This window comes from Hemiscyllium ocellatum, unplaced genomic scaffold (genome assembly GCF_020745735.1).
Source record: "Hemiscyllium ocellatum isolate sHemOce1 unplaced genomic scaffold, sHemOce1.pat.X.cur. scaffold_901_pat_ctg1, whole genome shotgun sequence".
In the NCBI taxonomy this organism is placed as follows: Eukaryota; Metazoa; Chordata; class Chondrichthyes; order Orectolobiformes; family Hemiscylliidae; genus Hemiscyllium; species Hemiscyllium ocellatum.
The window spans coordinates 96,498-104,596 of NW_026869296.1; the positions used below are offsets into that span (position 1 = coordinate 96,498).

Consider the following 8,099-nt stretch of genomic DNA (forward strand, 5'->3'; position numbering starts at 1 on the left):
ATCTCCATTGTGTCTCTGGTATCAAGTTCCAAAGTGTAAAACCACTCTGAATTCTTCCACCACAGTCCGCTTTTTGGTAGTGTTCCAGTTGTGGGAAATGCACTTCCCCGTGTGTCAACTGCTGCTCCCAGCATTCTCTCTAACACTGCACTCATTTTCCTTCTGACATTTTCTCACTGTGTTGCTATGATCATACTTGGTGTTGCATGGCCTAGGAAAATGATACAGATCAAGGTTTTTGCATTGTTGAATTCAATTGTGTGTTTAGTCTTATTTAGGATTTTGAAAGTGTCTGTTCTGTACAGAAGTGCTGGTCAAAAACATCTGAGCAGAAGAATGGTGTTCCGAATAATGACATTGAGCACTCTGCACTCTCCTCCAGTGCACAGTAGGAATGCCGTTGTCCCACAACCCAGAGGTCAGACCATAGTCTTGGGACCGTACTGTGCTATTTAGCATTTCACCAAACCAGGGAGAAATATCTGCTGTTCTGCATAATTTACGCAATTCACTTATTTATAAGTTCATGCACATGCGCATATATGTGACGAGGTGGCCGAGAGGTTAAGGCGATGGAGTACTAATCCATTGTGCTCTGCACGCGTGGGTTCGAGTCCCACTCTCGTCGCTGTTTTCAATGTTGCTATTTTTGCATGCTCACACCTGTCTTATTTAAACTGGAACACCAATGGTCAATTCATATGCATCGACGCTATTATAAAATCTCAGAGAATAATTTGAGTCAGTTGCTTTAACTGCATTGAAACGTAGATCGCATTGGGATAATGAAAAGTAACGCGATTTTCTTTTTCAAGTCAAGCTGCTGTGACCTTTTATCATATGAAAGAGATGCAGGAAAACCAAAATACAAGAGATGCGAAGGGCATGTTTATGTAATGGGATTCTTAATGACTGTTTTGTCAAATGAAATCTGGAGCATGTTGAGTAGAAGTTAGTCATCTTGGTGAGAAGAGTACAGAGAGACAGCACAAAATAATGGAAATATTTCAAAAGGGGCAGGGCGTGGGGGTTGGGGCACCGAGAACTGGCTGAAAATGCACAGTAAAGAATTGCAGATATGGGTGCCATGCATGGATACGGAGAGACTTACACATTGGTCTCTCCCTCGCCCGTTGCTCTCGCCATTGATGAAGGCTGGACACAAGACACAGATAAACACAAGATGTGGGAAGCAAGCTCCAAAACGTTATGCACACACTGGATGCATCACATTGAACAATGAACAACTGGAGAAGTAGCATGTTCACTGCAGGGACTGAACCTAAACTGTGGATCAATAATCGCAAATTCATGCAGCATTAGCATGAAAAATGATTTAGTGTGTCTTTATACGCATGTCATTAACAGACGTTTCGTTCTAATACCGTGTGGTTGAAAGAAGAGGACAAGATGGATGACAAAGTAACCAAGTTTGCTTTGAAATTGAGATCTATGTCATCATTGTACACAGTGGAAAAGTTCCTTTTAAATAATACAAACCACATTCCCTCACCTGGAATAAAAGTGTGATTACATTTCAAACATTGCCCTTGCTAAGTGGCAGTTACTCAACGTGAAAAACATGATGTAATTTTTATTGAGCATACATCAATTAGTACCATTATCTAACTTCGGATTGACTGCAATATGCACATGATAAACAATATTTAAGAAAGAATGTCTTTTGGAACTAATGATTCGGTGCTGACGAAAAGTAATATTAAATTCACATGATGCGGATATTCCACCAATGGCTCCTTTGGTGGAAATGGTCAGTGGGCACTATTTCTAAGTTGGTATAGAGGTGTGTGAGTTGCAAGGGTTGGGAGCTCCCCCTCATCTGGAGCAGCGTCTGCTCACATGGACCAGGGAGCATTGGGGCAGCAGGCTGGGAGTTCCAACCACAACTGGAGCAGCCTGTATTGACATGAAGCAGCAGGGAGCATTGCAACATCAGACTGCGGGATCTTACCTAATTTTAAGCAGCTTCAGTCGACATGGAGCAAGGAGCTTTGCGAGATCCGTCTGGGAGCTCCACTCTCACTTGGAGAAGCTTTTAATGTCAAGTAGCAGCGGGAAGCATTGGGACATCAGAGTGATAGATCCAACCTCAACTGGACCGCTTCTATTGACATGGAGGAGGGAGCATTTGGATATCAGAGTGGGAGCACCAACCTCACAAGGACCAGCTCTTAATGACACGTCGCACCTGGGAGCATTTTGGCATGAGAGTGGTAGATCCAACCTCAACTGAACCGCTTCTATTGACATGGAGCAAGGAGCATTGAGGCATCAGACTGGGAGCTCCAACTTAAATTGGAGAAGCTGCTATTGACATGGAGCAGCAAGGAGCATTGGAACGTCAGGTTGGGGGCTCCAACCTTGCCTGGAGCAGCTGGTATTTACATGGAAGAGAAGGGAGGATTGGGACATTAGGCTGGGGGAAAGGATATTCAACTATTTCAGTCTGAAGTAAAATAGGTTTCAAAACTCAGATGTTAATTGATTTATGAAGAAACTTTCCCGCGAAAATAATTAATACTTTCGAGACTAAAGACAAGTCCTGCAAATATCCAACTCAGGAAAACGCATTGGTACAGAGAGAAATGGGAGTAATGTTTCATGTCTTTATCTTTTCTTTTCTGGCCGACTCTGCATTGGATTATATCACTGAATGGATGTTTTCACTCATTTCATGTTGTTCAGTTTCCTGCAAATACGATCAGGTCATTAACGTAATGTAAATCTGAAAATTAATGGGAATATGCGATGTTATGATTAGGCTGGAGTTTACCTCTAATTAGGGTGAAAACGCAGCAAAGTAAGTTGCAATTTTCTTGATCAGCAGCGACCTTATTGATTGGCTGCTCAAATTGTGAATGGTAGTTTTTTTAAAGACAATTTGAAGTGGATCATTGATGGTGATTATCATTGTTCTTCGTTCACCTTGTGACTGTTACTGTTATTGCTCATGTCATTGTCAGCACCACAGCTCTGCAGCGTGTAAAATTTCAGCTGTGCATCTGGCCAGTGGTACAGCCATTCGATCAATTAAACATTACCAAGAGCACTCAATGTTAAAAATCACATTGCATCAGATAGTATCGAACAAGCATATTTGGAAGCACCAGTGTTCAGTGTACTGTTTCTTCATCAGGTGGTTGTCAACTGTTGGACTCTAATCTGGCTTTGTATGATTTTTAAATTTGTCCATCCCAGTCCAACACCAACACATCTAAGTCATGGGTACCATCGACACCACGAACGGTCAGTTAAAGTCCAGATGATCTTCCTAACGATCGCGCATATTGACACACACATCAAGTTTCTGCAGAAAGACACCCACCTGATGAAAGAGCGGCTCTCTGAAAGCTAGTGTTTCCAAATAAACCTGCTGGACTAAGCCCTGACGTTGTGTCATTTTTAACTTTGTCTACCCAACTCAAACACTGGCACTTCCATATCATTGAGAACATCAGTCATGTCCCAGCGCAGTCAGAGAAGGCAATCTTGGAATAGCCTCACTCATTGTTCAGAAGGTACGTTTAATTTTCAGAAACCAACCCACTCAATCGTGAATTACTACAGATTGTTAATGTGCTGACCTGTTTGTTTTAGCTTTACATTAAATGGAAGCCGGTTAGCTCAGTCCGTTGGCTAACTGGTTTTTGGTATAGAGTGAGACTAACGACGTGGGATTAATTGTCGCACTGTCTCAGGGTGCCAGAAGGATCATCATCTCCTCTGCTTACGTGATCTGTAATACAATGTGACTCTAGTGAGTAGGAATGCACCTGTCGATGTCAAGCATCATTATCATTGCCATCGATTGCCTTGGTCGTTTGGTCACAATGACCAGGAACGGGACTTAGTCCTTTTAATACTCACTGATTTAATGGGATACAGAAAAATGTTGTGCAAAATAGACTTGATTGAAAACTGGGTTTCCAAGGGTCGCTGCGTTGGTTACAGAAAATGTTACATTATCACAGGGCTTCTCACTCGGTCGGCTTCAATTCAGCACAGAATTCGATTCAACCACACTTCACGAACATGCTTCTGCAAGATCCTAAAGACAACATGAAACACACTGCACTCATCTTTAATCTTCACCATGGCTTCATTCAAGGACATAATGCACAGTTTTCATGAATACTGAAGACATAAGAATGTCATGCAAGTTTAAATTGAATTTCAGTTTAAATTGTAAAGTGATAAGAATCTCGAGTAAGATACAGAACGCCCGAAATTCATGTTTATTACCGTGGTCAGAACTCTAGTCAGAAAAAGGGGAAATCTGTCCCTGAATCCCCAATATCTAACCGGCAGTTTGCTCCATGTGTCTAGTTGGAAACCTGTGTGAAGGAGCATGCAGCTTGAAAGAGCATCTGGGAGAATCCTGCACTGTCTGATCTGAAGCTACAACAGCAGCTGGTAGAGCGGTGGGATAAAGGGGAGGACCTTGGTATTCCGTGGTGTAGATTCACATTGTCCTCATCATGCTATTGTTTAAAACCCTCTGTCAGAAACAGCACAGACTGAGAGGAATAGGAGGGGGCCATTTCACCCGCCAGCGCTACCCCGCCATTTGACATAATTACGGCTGATCGAACAGGTCAATGTCTTTTCCCAGCCCATCTACATCAACCTAACACCCAAAGGGAAAAAGACACTGAATAAATCGAAACACTCTGTGCAACCGTGGGAGGGAACTGTGTTGAAAGACAGTGGGTATCTGCAGTGGGTTTTGTGAATGCGCAGCCGATTGCTGGCTTATCATATTTCAGATGATATGATTTTCTTAAAACTCACCACCAAGAAAGTGAGGAACCTTCTCTGGTCAGTAGCAGGGACGAGAACTCCAGACGAGGGGAACTGACGATGAAGCAGCAGAACAATCATTGAATCAGCTGAAATCTGAACAAAATTGCGATTCTGGAGGGAATCAAACCCACAAACTGTGAATCGCGATCTTAACAAATGCAGTAGATGTCCACCACGTCTTTCATTGTGCCACTGAGCTGCGCTAGCCTCCATTTTACTGCACTGAAAGTTACAGTATTCAAGTCTTTCAATAAATATCTGTTTATCTTCGCCCCACCTTCCAGTACCTGGTCCTTATCCGTGCATGCTCTAGCTCCTCAAGTGTTTCAACTAAATACTGCTGAAGTATTTGGATGACTCTTAGCTTTACCACACGTTCAAACAGTGAGTTCCAGACAAACAACCCTCTCCGGATGTAAACATTCTTCCTAAATCTTCCCTGAACATCCTCCCTGTAGCGTTTCATCTATAACCTTGGTTATTTACCCATCCCATATGAAGTTTATTCCTGTCAAACATACCTATTCCATTTCTGTGCACGTTAATCAATTTCTCTCTCAGCTTTCTCCGCTCTCAGATAGAGAGCCCCAGTCGAGCTCATCTATCTTTGCATTGGCGAGAGTGTAGTACTTTAAAAGCACAGAACGTCTGGCAGCATCCGAGGAGCAGGAGAATCGATGTTTCCGGCATAAGCCCTTCATCAGGAATGAGGCTTTTGAGTCGGGGTTGAAGAAGGGGAATGGGGTTGGTGGTCAGGTAGCTGGGAAACCGATAGATGGGTGAAGAGAGGTAGAAGGTCGTAGTTCGGAGGGGCAATGATGGCCGGGTCCAGAGAGCAGTGCCGAGCTGTAGGTTTGGGATTGGGATAATGTTGGGGGAGGTGAAATGAGGAAGCTGTTGAAATACACATTTACCCCATATGGTTGCAGGGTCCTAAGGTGGAACAAAAGATTTTCTTCCTCCAGGCATCGGCTGGCAATGGAATGTCGGTGTTTTTTTCCCGAAACATCGATTTCCTACTCCTCAGATGCTGTCTGACGTGCTGTGCATTTCCAGCACTACACTCTCGACTCTGAGCTCCAGCACCTGCAGGCCTCACTTTCGCTTATCTTCGCAGGGGGAATGGTCGAGCTCAGGCACCACGTTGATAAATCTCCTCTGACCACAACCCCGTCCAAACGCACTTTTCCTGAAAGGCTGGCAATCACAACAGAATAAAGTTATCAAAAGAAATGTAGAAATATCGGAACAAAATCTGCAGGTCTAGTGCATCTGGGGAGAAATTTTCGAGCCAAACCATTCGCCTTTGGAATGAATGGTATGTGTAGATGGGGCAGGAACATGAAAGAAGATGGGCAAGGTCTAAAATGATTGAACTCCACGTTGGGTACTGAAGATTGCACGGTCTCTCATTCGGAAATGACGTGCCACTCTTCCAACTTGCACAGGCCATGCGGAGCTCTGCAGCAGACCAAACTGACATGGAGGCATAGGAACACAGTGGGAATTTGCAGTGACAGGAATCTAGAAGCTCAAGTTCTTTTTTCTGTTTGCAGACAGAACATAGGTGTACTCGCATTTGTCACCCATTCTGTTTTTCTCTCCCCAGTCTTGACGAGATTACACTGTGAGCAGGAAATGCAGTTTGCTAAATTGAGTGAGAGGCACATAAATCACTGGAACTTTACACAGCGAGGAGAGACATCGTAAATAAGTAGCATTGCATCTTCTGAGATTTCGTGCACTTGTGCCATATGGGGAAGTGTTGGGGGCCAAGGAGGACTGGATAATGGTGCTCAGAGAGAAATTGTCCTACATAGTGCCAGTATTCAGTGATATGGGCGAGTGGGGAAAGGGCAGTAGAATGTATATTTTCCTGAGCTACCTTCTATAAGTAAACACCTCACTACAAGCAAAACTACCTAATGATTTTCGTTCCAACACCGACTCTAGGTACAGCTTACAGAAGTCACGTGTTTGCACCGTCACTGTCACTGTGTCTCCCCGGGAGCAGCAGCACTCCCCCACGGTGATTCAGACAGCACAGTTCTTACTCTGACATGTCCGTTCGGGAATGGAAGGACAAGTATGAATAACCCATTCTTGTAACTGAGTATCTGTATTGCTCAATCACAATCACTTAACTATCCGAACTCCTTTTTAAATCACTTGATACATAGCCTTGTATGTCTTGGCATCACAAATTCACATCTGAATAATTCGGAAAGTTATGTGGATTTTGCCTCTCCGATCCTTGCATACACTGTGTTTCAGATTTGAGCCACCCACTGCTTGCAAACGTATTTCCACGCATTCACTGTAATCTTTCCGCCTCTGATATATTGTCAACACAGGAGAAAACGGAGCTTCGTGGAATGATTGGTTCGGCTGGGATTATTCTCTTTGAAACAAAGGAGGCGGAGGGGACCTGTATAATCCCATGATAACATTTATAAACGTTCAATATTCATGGGATCTTGACAAGGCAGTTACGGGCAGGTGGTTTACTCTCTGGTATGAGGAGAACACCAGAGGACATGAACTCAGAATTAGATTTTGCCTATTTAATTCAGAAATGAGCAGTCATTTCTTTGCTCAGGGGCCAGTGAAACAGTGGAACTCCTTACCGAAACTGTTGTTGAGGTTGAGTTGTTGTGTATTTTCAAACTGTGCCAGACAGATCAGAAAGACGATAACGCTTTGTCGAGGCAATGCAAGAGAATGGAGTTGAAGATTATCAGATCAGCGTGAGATCATTGAATGTTCGAGCAGACTTGATGGTCTGAATGGCCGACTTCCACTACTGCATCATTTGGTCTAATGCCTTACTTTGTTGATAAGTTTCGAATTTTGAGGGGATGGGATGAAGTGATAGAAAAGGTTTCTCAAACTGATCAGACAGATCAGGAACTAGGCTCATAAGCTCATAAACAAGAAATGTGATGTGGCCTGGAGACAACAAATGGCACTGGTCACACCACAGATGGGTATGTGCAGAAGTTGTGGTTGCTAAAGAAAATTGGTGGATCTAATATTGTTGCCAACTTGGTGATCACGCTGGATGCCGGATGCCGGTGTGATGCACACAGCAAAAGATTGTGAAAGAATGAAAGGCTCATTTCATTTGAAAAGTTTTCTGCGGTTCCAATTCAATTGACTGTTTAAAATACTGATCAAAAGTTTGTGTGGTGTGTTACATTAAAATTCACAATCCAACTGGATAAAATATTGCACCTGATCTCTCCTTATTTGTATTGCTTTCATTCGATGTAAAT

The 8,099-nt window shown here is 43.3% G+C and overlaps 1 non-coding gene across 1 annotated transcript; it reads left to right on the forward strand.

Annotated features, from left to right (window-relative positions):
- The first annotated feature begins 546 nt into the window (after positions 1-546).
- On the forward strand, positions 547-628 carry trnas-acu (transfer RNA serine (anticodon ACU)). Its single transcript has one exon. It is a non-coding gene; the product is annotated as a tRNA-Ser (tRNA).
- Positions 629-8,099: the final 7,471 nt, after the last annotated feature.